The following is a 17,417-nucleotide window of genomic DNA, read 5'->3' on the forward strand; positions in this document are numbered from 1 at the left end:
GTGTGTGAGGGGGCTGTAGGGGGCTCTAAGGAAGTCTTTGCTCTCCTGACAAAAGGGGACCCCGCTGCTACAGCACCAGCCCCCTTTCTCCCACCTTGAACCCAGTCGTGATGCTTCATGACTTCAGTGGCCAAAGGCCATCTTGCAATGGACGTGTCTAGCATGAGGACAAAAGCAATACACTAAGAATGGTGAGATGGGGAAGAACCCTGGGTCTCTGAGTGTGCCAACATCATCCTACCTGACACAAGCATAAAACATGGTAATTTGTGGAACCAGCTCCATAAATGACAACGCAGAGGTGATGGGGCTGTATGTTCTGCAACAGTATAAGCAGAAAAAATAGGTCATCAATGTGGAACCTAAAAGCAAAGGTAGATACGGATGCCATCTTCTAGAAATTTCTGCCAGCCTTTTAGATCTTGTGCCCCACCAACCTTCCATTCCTAGTTTTTTCTCACCCACCCTCCCTCCTTCTCTCTCTCTCTCTCTCTCTCTCTCTCTCTCTCTCTCTCTCTCTCTCTCTCTCCATGTTGACTCCACCAAGATTTATTCACCCTTTGCTCTAAAAGACATAGGATAGAAAAAGTAGTGTCAACATGAATTTCATAGCTTAAAAGTTTTAAGGACCTGGTTTTCATTTCCTTACATTTCCTGTATGCATTTGTTTGCACTAAACTAAGAAATGACCATTCTAAACCTGTGCTATTATTACTACTGTTTGCAATATAGTTGCCAGGCACACATAGTAGGCATTCTTAAACATGTGTTGAAGGAATGAACATCAACCAACAGAGAAGCCCAAGGTATGATCAGTGTCATGGGGTGCTGGGTCTCTTTAAACCACCAGATGGCATCCTCAGCATGGTTTATTCAGAGGCCTTCAGAATCCTACAGAAACACCATCTTACTTCACTTCCTCAAAACGATTCTTTTCTTTGGACAAAGTCATCCTATGGGTTGTTTCTGACACAGCAGGATTTGATGTGGAGAATTGGTGGATTGCCCTTCACTGTTACGGGAGAAAGAGAAACCAACATCAACATTACCTCATCCTTGCCCACGAAAAGGACCCGGGCCCAGTGTGTTACCTTGGACCCAGGGCTCATACCGTGTCACCCTCAACTGCAATACCAAAGCCAAGTACACAAAGATGTTTGGAGATTCTAACTTTTACCGGCGTTCTCTCAAGGGGACTGAGTAGGAGACTATCACCCAGGGAAATGTCTGTAAAATCCTCTGTACCCATTTCTGCCCCCAAGAGTCTCACATGCCTGAGAAACTGCTCCCATCTCTCTCCCTCCCCAAGCTCCAGCACGCTCCCTGGGACAGAGCTGTGGTCCCCTGCTCACAACTGCTGCCCTACCCCACCATCTTACTTTCTTTCACATACGGTTACCACATTTACTAAAAATAAAGGACACCCAGTTAAATTTGAAAATCAGATATTTAAAAAATAAATAAATAAAGCATAAGTTCTGACTGTAGATGCCTGACTACTGTCTAGCCAATCAGAGGTTCCATGATTAGTTCAGAGATAGTCACATGACTCAAGCTGGACCAATGAGAAAATGCAATATTTGGGACATACCATGTTTCCTGGAAAACAAGACCTAATTGGAAAATATGCCCGAGCATGATTTTTCAGGATGACATCCCCTGAACATAAGCCCTCAGGTGTCCTTTGGAGCAAAAATTAATATAAGACCCAGTCTTATTTGGGGGGAAACACGGTACTTACGCTAAAAAGTATTCATCCTTTATCTGAAGTTCAAATTTAACTGGGTGTTTTATCCACCAAGCCTACTTCCTTCTCCTATAAAAGCCATGTATCCCTTTTCATTTCCTTGTCCAAAAACCTACAGGACCTTCCTTGGTCCCTAATCCTCTTAGAAGGCAGGGTTAGCGGGAAGGGTAACGTTTAGTATTTTGAGGTCGTTAACACATGCAACATAATAATTTCTCTCTTTACATTTGGCTTCATTGCCTGTAAAATATGTACATGTATAAAAATGGTACGTGTGGATTATAACAACTCAAACAACACACTGGACTCGTAAACAAGCTAATAACCTTTCTCAAGACACCTAGTCCCACATCCCTGAAACAGTAATGTTTACCACTTGGTGGGTATCCTTCCACACCATTCCCTTTGCCCATAAAAACACATAGGAGAGATTTGTTTTCCTCAAAAGAAATCATCACACACTTTGCTTGTGTTCCCCCTTGATAGATCGATAGATAGGAAGAGAAAAAAGATGACATATCTACCCCCAGCCTCTAGCCAGGTCATTACACACATCTCCAACTCATTCTTTCACACACTGGGTAGTATGCTGCATCATAATTCCTTCCATTTATCCCACAGAAATACAAAGCACCTGGGGTAAGGGGTCTTGTACAGGGTTATTTATTGCAGCAGAGTTTGTTTTGTCAAAAAGCTAAAAAGACTGGGAAGGACAATCAGTAGAGAACCATTGTGCTTCTTTATCTCCGAAGACTCTAGAAGGCTGCAGAATTCTTTGCTCTTCGGTCAGGTTCTATCCTTTGGTACTCCAGGATCCCACCTAAAGGGCAACGTTCGCTTCTACCTGGATCTCTCTACAAAGAATATTTAAAACTTCCCCAATTACCCCCCTTCGGTCCCTCCTTCCTGACTTTCAACTGTTTCCTACTGCAGCATTCTGTGAGAGGTATATAATCAAAATGATTTCATCAAATTATGATGAAAGGGCCATACTTTTATTCTGATCATGGCCAAGCAATTGTATGTCGCGTCAGGAAGACTCTGGTACATTTCAGTCGCTATCCCAACATTTCCAAAAGGAGGGTCCCTTTTTTCATGTCAGGACTACATATACGGGTTGTGAGGGAAATCTAGGCTCCCTTTTCTTGGTAATGGTCCCCCAGTGTTCCTTTGAGGAACCATGGAGAGAGGGGCTCTTAGTCCACATGCTCGGGTGTAGGACCCCCACCTCCTGATACTATAAGCAGCTGACCACAGTCTGGCCAATCAGACATTCCATGATTGGCTCAGAGATGATCACATGACCCAAGCTGGGTGTCATGCGGGGTCTCAGCTCCCGCTCCCCACATAAGAACACAGGACATGGCGAGGCCAAAAAGGAACACCCACAGAGCCATAGATAGGGGAGTCACACCACTATAGTCTCACTGGAGGCTGGATTCACACGACGTGCGACCTGCTGTCCGCTTTGCTGCCAACCGACCGATGACTGGACTCCAGCACAACCGCGGTAGTTATATCAGTGGCCAATTGGCCAACCGGCCACAGCCGACGGCCATCTGCTACCCGAGCCAGCACCCCGCCACATGAGGCCAAGAGCCTGGAAACTGCTCTCTGGGGCTCTGTCCCCACACTGGGCCAAGGCGAAAGTGGCTCACTCTTTCTGGAGGGGGTGCCAGGCTGCTGGGGGTATAACCTGCTGGCAGTCATCTCACTGCCACGTGGAACAAGCCTGCCTATTAATCAAAATAAGAGCAAGAGAAACAAAGCCCAGAAATGGGAAAAGACAGATTCCTGGTGACGTTGGACTCTTGGACCCAACTGGGCTGGCCCAAGTCAGACCAACTTCCTACATTTTTACAATGATGTGAACCAAGCCTTCTCCTTTGGACGAAGCCAATTTGAGTTGGGTTTCTGTCCTTTGAAACTAAGAGGTATTATTAACAGAACATTATTTGTATTTCAGGTAATGAGAACTCATATCCTCTGTGTGTGTGTGTGTGTGTGTGTGTGTGTGTGTCCCACTCCACCCCATCCCCCACACACAGCTATTAAGAATTCAGTCCTACTCACCTATAGTCATCTGAAAATTTGTAATATTTATGTAATGCATAGCCAATTTGACATCTAGCAATAACTCTGGTGCCCCTAAGGGTTCAAGACCAAGACCCACAGGTAAGGAGGAAATACTCTGTGGCACTGGCTTACAGGGCATCTGGAAGTGCCAAAGAGATGTACCCGGAAGCTGCTCTCAGCCAATGAGAGATGGAGTTGGAGGATAAATACTCCAGCTCCTACTTCCCTTGACAGGGACAACTCTGAGGTATGTTCTACTCTGTCCCCAGAGTCCCCGGGGAGGTTGAACCTCAGGTACCCACAGCGCTCAATCACACACTTTTTTATTGGCTTTTTTCCTTTTTGAGCCTCCTTTCCCCATTCCTTTTCTCACACTTCCAGGTAGCACCACCCAAACAATCACTGTTCATGAAATCTTCATTCAGGGCCTGCTTCTGAGGCCCCAACAGGGAAAGCTACATCTACACGTCCAGACTAAAACTCCTCTTCTACCAGACTCAATACACCCAACCAGCGGTGCTCATGGCAGAGCAAGCTGACATGGTGTGTTGGCAACTTAGTTCAGAAAAACAAGCCAAACAGACTAAACCCTGTAACTCCTTGCACCTGATGCTCTAATTACCCATCAAATGCTCAATTTCTGAGCTCTTCTCATTCCCATATCCCTAGGGCACCGGCAGGCTGTGTTTGGGGGGCATGATTTATCGTTTCCTACCAATTCTGCCCCTACCCACAGTGCGCAGAAACACCTATGTGTATGTGGAACAGCCTTCCTACCATTTTAATTCTACCCCACCCTCTTTCCTCTCTATGCTCTCCCTGCTCACTAGAAGGATTCCTGGAACAGATGCCCCTTCTCAACCCGCTGAGCTTCACTATCTGTTTCTTGTCCCATTTAGAAGAGAAATCGCCATGGGAATGGCCTGGCAGTAAAGAGCGAGGGCTCTAGGCAGGCAGACATGGCTCTACCACTTAATAACCCTGGGACTTTGGCGTTGGTTTCTTCATCTGTAAAATGGGGCTGGTAATAACAACTAATCTGTCTAGTTATTAGTGAAAATCAAATTAAATAATGCAAGTGAAATGCATAGCACAGTGCTAGGCACATGAATGGTGCTTGAAAAAGGGAGGCCTTTGTTACTCTTACCGGAGAGTAGGCCCTTCTCGGCGCAATGTCCGAGTTCTTGGCATGTCGAGCAAAGAATACCGAGATACTGAGATAAAGTAGTGGAAAAGCAGCTTATTAGAAGAAAAAGTACACTTCAAAGAAGTAATAGTGGGCTCGAGAAGAAAGCACTGGCTCAAAGCCACTATTAGAAGAGAAAGTACACTCCAAAGCTTTGGAGCGGGCCGAGCAAAGGCAAGGCTCCAAAAGGCATGGCTCACAGGAGCCTGGGGGTCTTATCTGGGATGGGCTGTTCCTCTCTAGGTATGGGACCACTTGACTGACACCTGTGATTGACAAGGGGTGCTTACCTTCTCTCTTCAGACTGCCCGTGTTCTCTGCAGTTTCAAAGTGTTAACTACAAGCTGAATGGCCCTTCCCCTCTACACCTGAGCTGATAGTTTTGGCAGGCTCTGCAGCTTAAATCTATTTTGGTAGCCATTAAAGTTACTTCTCAGGCTTTGTTATGGTCTCCGCCTTAATCCCCTCCACCGTGGCCATGTCCCTGACTGCCGTGGTTTTTTCCTATCTCATTACCATTTAAGACTAGTGGTCTTAAGTATTTTTTGAATGAATGAATGAATGAATGAATGAATGAATGAATGAATGAATGAATGAATGAAATCAACAGAAAAGCCCAAGGTAGGCTCAGTGCCTCTTGCCATCCCGGAGGACCTGGGGTCCTGCCTCTCAGGCTGAGAATCTGCAGCATCTAAAATGCTAAGTGACAGCGTTAGGTGCCTGTGCTTAGAAGTGCCCCACACTTGGTTTAATGATCTGCTGTCACCGTCCTGATGTTCTTAATAATTTCCAAACAAGGGGACTTGTATTTTCCTATTTTCAATTTGCCCCATAAATTATGGGCCCAGTTCTGGCTGTAGGTATCTCACAGGGGCTTCCCAAGGTCATGTCCTATGAAAACACTGAGGGCCTAGGAGAGGGGTCTACATCTGGGGAGGACCTGGTGGGGAGGAAAGCTGAACAGAACCAGATCCATAAACCTCCAGCTCAGCCCAGACACGAACCCAGGGCTCTGGGTTTCCACAGGCGTGGGATCATTGCTAACTTGGCCCTCTGCCTCCAGGAGGAAAAATGCAGGAGAGTGAGAAACAGTGAAAGGGTGGGGCATGAGGGCAGCCAGACTTAATTAGATCCCTCCCTCATCCTTTCTCTCTTCCCCTTGCTTTTCTCTCCTTTTTCTCCCTGCTGTCTCTCTCTTCTCTCTTCAAGTTTCCCGACTCTCTTCCTGTCCTCTCGTTTCTCAGATCTCTCTTTTTTTTCTCTTTAAGTCAACACATATTTTAGTCCATTCTGTGTGCTAAGCAGGGAGCTAGGTACCATCCTCTGCGTCTCTCTCTCTCCTACTCACCTTTTCTTTGTCTATGTTTGTTTCTATTCTGCTTTTTTTTTCCTTTCTCAGTCTTCCTTTCCTCTTTCTGTCTTCCCTCTCATCTTCTGATCTTTCTGTCTCTCTGTCTCTTTTTATTTCATTTTCTGCCTTTCTGTGTGTGTGTGTGTCTGTCTCTTTTCTTATTGTCTCCCTCCCTGATTCTCTGTTTCCCTCTGTCTCTGTTTCTCTTTCAGTCTCCGTTTCTCTCTTGGTCTCTCTGCATCCCGCCCCCACCACATCACCCCCGCACCAGCTCCCTCTCCCAGGGACCCAATTGTCAAGCTGCTCACGTTGTAGGCTGCCTTAAAACCTGCCACCACACACATGTTCCTGGCTGGATTTTACCTGTGTCCACCTCTGTTAAGAAAATCTTTGACCCCTGAGATTCCAATACAAAGAGCGTAATACGACCTCCGGGAACAGCGGTGTCTAGGAACAAAAAAACCTCATTCCTATTGCTCTGTGGTTTTAAAAGATGTGCAGCCCAAGGGTACCGAGGCCCCTGGAGGTCCTGGGGGGAGTTGCCCCACCCCCCATCCAGGGCTGCTTCCCGTCCCACCCCCTCTGTAAACACCAGGAGGAATTGAGCTGATGACTATTTTGTTTTCTGGAGTCTCAACATGTGCAACAGATACACCGAGCAGTTGTCGCCTAATCCTGCTGAGCCATTTGCCACAACTCTCTCTTTTGTCATCGTTTAGCTGTGAGTTTAAGAGAGGAAGAGCAGAATGTGAGGCTGTGAAAATATCCTGAGGAGGTGTTAAGAACACAGCGGCAGAGCCAGGCATCCTTGGGATGAAGGCTGGTGGGACACATAAGGGCTGGATGACCTTGGGTAGGGGGTCAGCTAACAGATGAACTAAAGGGCCACAGACTGACCCTGACGAGCTCAGGGGAGGCCAGCGCGGCGGGCCCTGCAAACTCAGAGACAGAAAGTAACCACAGAGGATGGTCTGAACAAAAAAATTCTTCACTAAAAGTGGGTCATGGCAGGTAGTCCTGTTTTAGAGCCTGTGGCTTCCTTGACAAAGGTCAATCTTTACCTTAAGTGAGCCTGTCTATTGTCTTTTTGCATCTAAGATAACATACTCTTGAAATCTCAAAGGAATCTCCTTTTCCATACCCTTCAGGGCACACCTGCTTCAGGAGACCACAGAACCCCTCATTGTTATCTTGTTCCCAGAAGGCCATCTCTGTGTGTTGTTAAAGTTAATTATTAACTATCCTGTACCCACCAATGTAAAAGAAGTATTACTTTTTATCCAACCCCAGGGATTTCCCTGCTTTGCTTTCTTGTGTCCCCTTAATCTACCACCAATGGATTTCCTGTAACCCGCCTTAGACACTGTGTCCTTTGATTCTAATGTACAAAATAAGCTGTAAAACTGCCATTCTCCAGAGCGTTTTATCAATCCATTGAGATTTGGCTCAAATAAACTCATAAAAATTCTCTACAGGTTTGGACATCTGGCACTGTGATAATCTCTGCAGAGATGATCTCATTTAATCCTCCCAGCAACCCTGTAAATGACAAACCAGTATAGATAAGGCAGCTGAGGCTCAGAGAAGATGGATAATTCATCCAATGTCACACAGCTAAATGGTCACCCTTAAAACAGTCTGATTCCTGAGCGTCCCTCCCAAGGCCCTGACCACCACGGTCATCCTGAAGGGAATTTCTCATCCATCACAGATCCGCTTTTGGGAACTGTGTAGCTGCCTCCTCACCAGAATGGCGTCCATATAGACCCTGCAAATTCAGGGGCCCAGAGACGTTCGTTGTCAGGGAAGATGAGTAAGTGAGTATAAGGCATTTGCAGCAAGTCTGGGGGGAGGCTGAATCCATTTCCCAAGCATCCAGAGCTCCAGCTGGCTGCCTCATAATGCATGTCTCTGGGGCAGCAGGGAAGGGGCAAAAAAAGGACATGGAGAGTTTAAGCAACTCTCCCAAGGAAACACGCTCCACTCTTCAGACAGGCTCTTCTCCAGGGAGGATGAGATGATCAGCAATCCATGACAGTTTTTTCTTTTCACATTTGAACAATTCTGAAATCAGAGTGTATCTTACAAAGGGTGCCCTTTCATAATTACTTGGACGCACTTTCTTTCATGTACATTTTTTAAAAAAACAGTAAATCCTAGAGTCAGGGATGTAACCTTCTATTCCATGAACTACGGTAGCTCAGGGGCTGACTCTCGTTGGTCCAACCTGGATCATGTGCCCATCCCTGGCCAGTCACTGCTATTCTGGTTGTAATGCCTTGATCAGGTGCCTCTCTGGTCTTAAAAGTGTTGCTACCAGAAGAAAGGGCTGGGAGTTCTGGGCCGGCAGAAACAGCTGCTGCCTCCTATACCCAGAGTCATTTGAGTTTTGGTGAGGATATGTACGTGTAACAATGAGTCCCTCGTAACTGCCTAGTACTCTAGTTTGCTATTATTAAAGATTGTAAGTTGAAACTTTTCCCCTGAACCTCTTTGGCCCTCTAAAAAAAACTTGTGGTTTACAAAAAATACCCAAACTAGAAGAACAAGTTAAATGACACCACCAGGAACTACTCAGACAAATCCAAAATATCGACTCTAAGAAGAGTGTATACCGGTGTTCTGGTTTTGTTTGTTTTTTAGGTTTTTTTAACCTTTTTAGTGTGTTTGGAATTTTGCAAAATGAAAACAATTGATGGGAACAAGCACATGAAAATATATTTAATGAGATACTACTTCACACCCACGAGGATGGACATAAATTTATAATGGAAATGAGGAGTATTGGCCAGGATGTGGAGAAAGTGAAACACTTGTATAACTGCTATGGAAACACTTGGGTGATTCTTCAAAAAGTTAAACATTGAATTATCCAATGATGCGGCAATTCCACTTCTAGGTATATGCCCAAATGAATTGAAAACTGGGACTCAAACAAAACCTATACACAAATGCTTGCAGCAGTACTATTTACAATAAACCAAAAAGTGGAAACAATACAAATGTCCATCAGTGGACAAATGGATAAACAAATTGTGGCATAGCCATACAGTGGAATATTATTCAGCCATAAAAATGAGTAAAGTACTGACACATATTAAAACATGGATGAACCTTGAAAACATTTTCCTGAGTGAAATAAGCCAGACACAAAAGGTCACATATTGTATGATTCCATTTATACGAAATATCCAGAATAGGTAAATCCATAGAGACAGAAAGCAGATTGGTGCTTTAAGGAGGCTGAAGGAAGAGGAGGAGAGGGAGTAACTGTTTAACAGGCCCAGGAGTTTTGGGGGAGGGATGAAGATGTTTTGGAATTAGAGATAGAGCTGCATAATATTATGAATGTATTAAATATCATTGAATTGCTCATTTTAAAATGGTTCATTTTAGAAGAGAGATCCAAGATGGCAGAGTAGCTAAACACCGTGCCTGCTTCCTTCCATGAACACATTAAAATTACAACTAAATTATAGAACGATCAACCTGGAGAACCATCTGAAGTCTAGCTGAAAAGAAGGCCTATAACTAAAGTATGAGGCAGAAGCCAAGTCGAGATCTGTAGGAAGGGTGGAGACGTGGAACAGGCTCCAAACCCCCATGTGACAGTTGAGAATCAGGAGGGATAATCTTGACCACAGAGGTTACCCCCAGAGGAGTGAGGGACCCCAGTCCCCCCCACCAGGCTGGGAAAAACAGTGGGGATTCCAACTGTTCAGGTGGGACAGAAGGCTGCAGGAAACCCAGACATCTTTTTAAATGGCTCATGCTCGCAGGTACTCACTGTGGGCTCCCGCAGAAGGCTGGTGACTGGCAGAGCCTCAGAGACATATAAAAGCAGAGGAGGGTGTGGCTTAGAGGGAAGACTGGAGGACAGTCGGCGTTTTCCTGGGGAGGAGTCTTTCTCCTGTGCACATCCAGCAGGTCAGTGCCACCTTTCCTATGTTGAGCCCACCCCCACAGGCCAAATCTGAATCTGATTGGCCTGGTGAGCTCTGCTGCTCTGCCCTGCTGACTCAGCTGGGACCCCGCCCCACCTAATTCCAGCACTACTGGGGGCACTTTCTCTGCGAGCAGCCAGCCCCTCCCAAATTGCACTCTTTCTTGGAAAAATGACTGGAGTCCACGGACCCCAGATGGGCAGTGGCTGGCCTTGGTGTACTCTGACACTTGCTGAGTCACTCACACTCAGCGCTGGCACCAAACCAGAGTCTACATTAACCTGGTAACCACAACTCTTCCCACTCTAGTGACGCCCTGAGACCCTGCCTCACCCAACTCGTGTAATGCACGAGGCTTTATCAGTGGCTGAACCTTAAGGGATCCAGCAGGTGGCAGCAAGCCTCCAGGTATCCTGACTTTTTGCAGTTACCCCAGACCTGGTCCTGGTGGCTGCCATCCTTGGTTCACAGCGTGGCCTCTCCCACGCACCTCCAGGTTTAGCACAGGCAGCAAACAACCACAGATTGCATTGTAGCTCCTATCAGGTAGTGCCTGACTCATCACAGGCAGTGGCAGACCTGGGCCTGCACTGGAGCCCCCACACAAAGGCCCCAGAACAAACACACTTGGAGGTTGGCTTCAGACCATAGCGGAACACTGCTCAATTAGCCCCACAAGTGGCACACACAAAGGATGGTCTCAACAGTCACCAGAGCCAGCTGGGGCAAATTCCACTCAGTGGGGTAAGCCTCAAAAACAGCAGCCCATAAGCTGTAGACATGGCCAAACCCCACAGCCAGTCAGCCTGAGGGTCAATCCCATCCATTGATGTGCCAATAGTAATCAAGGCTCAACTATAACAGAGGGGCACACACAACCCTGGAGCACTCCTGGAGCACCCGGCTCAGGTGACCAGGGAGACTTTGCCACTGGGCCCTTCAGGACACCTACGACATAAGGTCACCCAGCCAAGACTGGAAGACAGCAGATCTACCTAATACACAGAAACAAACACAGAGAGGCATCCCAAATGAGGAAACAAAGAAATGTGCCCCAAATGAAAGAACAGGAGAAAAATCCAGAAAAAGAACTAAATGAAATGGAGGCAAGCAACCTACCAAAGACAGAGTTCAAAACAATGGTTATAAGGATACTCAAGAGACTTAGTGAGAACTTCAATAAAGAAACTGAAAGCATAAGAAAGGACATTGAAATCGTAAAAATGAACCAGTCAGAAGTGAATACAATAACTGAAATGAAGAACGCACTAGAAGGAATTACCAGCAGAGAAGATGAAACAGAGGATCGAATCAGTGATTTGGAAGACAAGGTAGCAGAAAACACCCAATAGAGCAACGAAAAGAAAAAATATCTGAAAAAATGAGGATAGATTGAGACCTCTGGGACAACATTAAGCTTAACAACATTCGCATCACAGAGGTATCCAAAGGAGAAGAGAGAAAGCCAGGGATTGAGGGCCTATGTGAAGAAATAATGACTGAAAACCTTCCTAACCTGGCAAAGGAAATAGACATACAAGTCCAGGAAGTGCAGAGTCCCAAACAAGATGAACCCAAACAGGCCCACACCAAGACCCATTAGAATTAAAATGGCAAAGGTTAAAGACGTAGAGAGAATCTTAAAAGCAGCAAAAGAAAGGCAAGTAACTTATAAGGGAGCTCCCATAAGACTGTCAGCTGATTTCTCAAAAGAAACTTTGCAGACCAGAAATGATCGGTAGGAAATATTCCAAGTGATAAAAAGCAAGGACCTACAACCAAGACAACGCTACTCAGAAAGGCTATCATTTAAAATTGAAGGACAGATGAAGAGCTTCCCAGAAAAGAAAAAGCTAAAGGAGTTCATTACTTCCAAAGCAGTATTACAGGGAATGTTAGAGAGACTACTTTAAGATGGGAAAAAAAAAACATTATGAAAATAAAATGGCAATAGCTACATATCTTTCAACAATTATTTTCAATGTAGATGGATTAAATCCTCCAATCAAAAGATATAGGAGGGCTGAATGGATAAGAAAATAAAGCCCTTACATATGCTGCCTACAAGAGATTCACTTCAGACTGAAAGACACAGAGACAGAAAGTAAAGGGGCGGAAAAAAGATATTTTATGAAATGGAAATGGAAAGAAAAAAAAAAGCGTGGGTAGCAATACTTATACCAGACAAAACAGACTTTAAAACAAAGGCTACAAGGAGGCAAAGAAGGACCCAGTGATCCTACTTCTGGGTATTTATCCAAAGAAACCCAAAATGCTACTTCAAGGGGATGCAGGCTTGCATATGTTCACTGCAGCATTGTTTACAATGGCCAAGATGTGGAGGCAGCCTGGGTGTCTGTTAATGAAAGAACGGATAAAGAGGAGGTGGTACATATATATAATGGAATATTTGTTGGCCACAGAGGGGAATGGGTTCTTGCCATCTGCGGCAACATGGATGGACCTGGAGGGCATTGTGCTGAGTGGACTATGTCAGACAGAGAAAGACAGATGCAATGTGATTTCATTTATATATGGAAACTAAGAACAAAATTAACAAACAAAACAGAAACAAACTCATAGATACAGAGAACATTTTGACAGTTGCCAAATGAGAGGGGGGTTATGGGTATGGGTAAAAGAAGAGGGAGGGATTAAGAAAGACAAATTGGTTGTTACAAAGTAGCTATAGGAATGTAGGGTAAAGCATAAGAAATATAGTCAATAATATGGTAATAACTATGTATAGTGCCAGATAGGTACTAGACGAGTCAGAGGGATCATTTCTTAAATTATATAAATGTCTAACCACCATGCTGTCCACCTGAAATTAATATCAAATAATACTAAGTGTCCATCGTAATTGATAAATTTAAAAGAGGAGAGGAGAAGGGGAATAAGAGGTCCAAATTTCCAAGTGAAAAACAAGTAAGTCACGGAGATGTAACTTACAGCATGGGGAATATAGTCAATAATATTGGGAGAGCGTACCACGGTGTCAGATGGTTGCTGGACTTATCATGGCGATCGCTTCTTTAGGTATATAAATGTTGAATAACTATGGTGTACCCCTGAAACTAATATAATATTGTGTGGTAGTTATATTTTTAATAGACATTTAAAATTGGTTAATTTTATGTCTTGTGAATGTCACCTCAATAAGAAAAACTAGTGGGAAAGTGAAATAAAAATAACTGTATAAAAAGCCCTCCCCGCAACTACCCATAGATAAGTAAGGGAATGAGGCAGGAAAGGAGTGGCCATCAATAAAAATGCAGTAAGAAAGTTATACATTTGGTTAATGGGGGTCTATCCTACTGGAGAACCCTGGGAGCCAAGGTAGATACACGTCTTACTCTCTCCCTTTTAATCAATGAGAAAGCAGAGCGAATTGTCTCCCAGCTCCCATCGGTCACTGGATGAGGCTATTCTCAGAGGGTGTTAATTGCCTGGCACTGCTGCTGGCCACCTATGCCAACAGATGGGATTCTCCAGAGAAAGCTCTCGGGGCAAGGGGCACAGGTGCAGAGACATGGTACGGGCCATAGATATATATAATTTATGACAAATATATATATTCATCTCCTACAGAGTCTAAGATGAGCCTATATGCTTTCTTTCTTCTGTGGCCAAATGGCTTGTAAAATGCAAAGCAATATACATTTAACAGTTTCTCATTTTTCATTTGCGAGAATAGCAGTGTTCGCTGAATCTCATGGAGGATTCTTTTTTTCCTTTTTCTAACCATGTGCTACCTTCAGCTCATTAGGAAGCTGGAGAGGTAGGTCAACAGCTCTCCTGCTGGCAGTGCCCCATAAGTAACCTACCAGTAATTAGACTTTTGCAAGTGGGTCACCCATCTACCAGGAATGTCTCCCCAAATCCATCAGAATCTCAAAGTCTGTGAAATAGGTATGTCCCTCGCTACCTCCCCACACTCAAATATGTAAAAGTTATGAATTCTTACAGCAACTAACCCAACCTGAAATTTCCTAGCAAGACGCGCTAGGGCTCCTGGGAATTAATTCCGCAAGAAAGGAAATGCCAGCCAACGGGCAAGTCACCCTTGCCAGAGCCTTCTCATCTCCTTAGCGCTGTGATCACATGTGTCTAGCAGGTGGCAGTCACTGCATCTGCTCTGCTGGTGGCTTCAAAGTGGGAGTGCTGAAAAGGAACCGGAACACTGGGGATAGAGAGAGAAAAAGTATACAGACCTGGAACACTGGGGGGGGGGGGAGACTTCATCATTCTGCTTCTCTTTCTTTAGAAGGTCAAGTTGGCCGTGTCAGAGAAAGCCCCAGAACATGGTCATTTTGCCAGTGGCTTTAACCAAAAGACTGACATGCACTCCCCATGGTAGCTGGTATGTGCTGAACTTGTCACCATCTCTTCAAAACACTGCCGATTGCCATGGAAACAAAAAAGGCACGTACGGAAAGAGCTGCTGGAAATGTCAAGATGTCCAAAACTCTCCCTGTACTCTAAGACCTGGTTTGAAGAGAAACAATAGCACCATTTTGTAAAGAAGACAAAGGAAGATACATGATAATAGAAGTAGCTCGACACCCTTTCTAGATCACACCATCCTCGTCTAGATTCTGTCCTTTTCAGAATAAGATCAAGGGAGATCTTGGGTAAAGCAGATCCACTGATCCACAGGCTTCTGACTTCAGACATGATTTTGTTGTGGCCGACAAGCCCATGTGCTGCTCACAGAGTTTAAATCTTGACAGGACAATGTGGCAACACGACTCTTCAGACACTTGCTAAATGAACCCTAAGTTTCCTGCTTGTCAATCTACCTCCTACTCTCAGAGCTAAAAAAGAGTTCCTCCACTCGGATGATTATATATCTATGTTTTTAATCCCCTCTGTAAGGCGTGAATGTGAAATGAAAGACAATGGCTTTCTTTAACAGCTGTCAGATTGGCACCCCGTAAGATGAAATTTTCTTTTAAATGCCTAAAGAAGGTATTCAACTTATATTTTTAAATAGATTCAGAAAATAATTAGACAAACTGGAATTTTTTTAAAAATTCTTTATGAAGGGTAGAAGAGCTTCTCAACTACATCCTCCATTGCTGGCCTCTGAATTTGGTTTGGGCCATTAGAAAACTGTGGACTTATCCTCTTCATGTTTCCCAGGATGCAAATCGTTAGTGAAAAACTTCTGACTTCCTCCATTTCACATGTTGGAATCACCATTTTTCCTTCCAGGTACCCAAGGTAGAAATCTGGGGATCAACCTGGATTCCTCCGTCTCCCTCAACCTCCCTGTATTAGTAAGCTTGGGCTGCCATAAAAAAAATACATAGACTGGGAGGTTTTACAAAACAGATTATTTATTTTCTCTTGATTCTGGAGTCTGGAAGTATGAGATCAGCGTGATGGGATTCTGGTGGGAGCTCTCTTCCCGACTGGGAGATGGCTGCCTTCTTGCTCTATTCTCACGTGGAAGAGAGAGCAGAGGATAGGTCATCTCTGGTGTCTCTTCTTAGAAGGGCACGAATCTCATCACGGCAGTCCCACCCTCGTGACCTCATCTAAATCTAATTGCCTTCCAAAGGCCCCACTTCCAAATACCGCCACATTGGGGGTTAAGGTTTCAACATATGAATTTTGGCAGAGGCACAATTTAGTCAATAGTATCCCTACATCCGTCAACCATCAAATCTTGTTCATTTTATCTCCCCAATAGTTACCAAGTTCTTTTTCTCTTCTCCATGGTCACTGTCACTATCCTAGTTGAGATGCTTATTATCTCTTGCTAAGATTATTGCAGTAGCCTCCTAGCTAACCTCTCTGCCCCTGAACTTGCCCTCTTCAAATCCACCCTCCATGGAGTAGGCTTGCTTTTCCAAAAATTGAGGCCAGATGTTATATGGAAGACAGACACACAGAGAAGGCATCCGAGGTCTGACAACTAAGCTTGCGAACTTGTTGCACCAATGGTACTAAACTGTTTTGATACCAGAGGGATCATTCATTATGAATTTGTACCAACTGGACAAACAGTTAACCAAGTTTACTATTTGGAAGTGCTGAAAAGGCTGCGTGAAAAAGTTAGATGACCTGAATTTTTCGCCAATTCATGGCTCTTGCATCACGACAATGCACCAGCTCACACGGCACTGTCTGTGAGGGAGTATTTAGCCAGGAAACAAATAACTGTATTGGAACACCCTCCCTACTCACCTGATCTGGCCCCCAATGACTTTTCTTGACCCAAAGATAAAGGAAATACTGAAAGGAAGACATTTTGATGGCATTGAGGTAATAGACAACAGCTCTGATGGCCGTTCCAGAAAAAGAGTTCCAAAACTGCTTTGAAGGGTGGACTAGGCGCTGGCATTGGTGCATAGCTTCCCGAGGGGAGCACTTCAAATGTGATCATAGTGATATTCAGCAATGAGGTATGTAGCACTTTTTCTAGGAGGAGTTTGCGAACTTAATTGTCTGACCTCATAAGTATAGTTGAGAAGTTCAAGTGGTGGGTTATTTCAGTCCTAATTGCTGCTCCATCTCTTGGAAAGCCGTGCCACCACTGCTATGGCTAACGTCTCCACTTCCCTCCTGCTGGCCCCCTTGTTTCCCCTGGAGGTCAGGTACAACCCTCACTGCACTTGCCCTGGCCTGAGCCACAAAAGCTCTGGCACCCAGGCCCCTGAGCACACCAAACTCATGGAGACTGCTCTTCCCATCATGTGTAGGCGTGGATAAAGCTCCGTGCTGCAGGGTCTGGGGTCTGGACTGCCCAGCAGCTTCCTAAAAGGACTAGGTAGTGTGGGCACTTAATGCCTTGAGGGATAAATTTAGACCAGTAAGTGTCACAAGCCAGGAGAGAATTCCTCTCTCTTCCTCTCTTCAGGGAACTGGTCTGAGGTACAACATTTTGAAACAATCTGTCCAGAGATATCCCATGTCTTTGTTTCACCTCATTCTTTGGTTCACCTCCTGCCCTGTACTCTTCACCCAACTGCCCAATATTATTTCTTCTACATCAACTCCATCTCCCATCACCCCTGCCCCACAAACAAGGTCAGAGTCAGGTACCCCTTCTCTGTGCTTTCACAGAAATCTGAATTATGGAAACCATCAGCTTTCTTGAATGAT

Source organism: Rhinolophus hipposideros (genome assembly GCF_964194185.1).
Source record: "Rhinolophus hipposideros genome assembly, chromosome: 24".
Lineage (NCBI taxonomy): Eukaryota > Metazoa > Chordata > Mammalia > Chiroptera > Rhinolophidae > Rhinolophus > Rhinolophus hipposideros.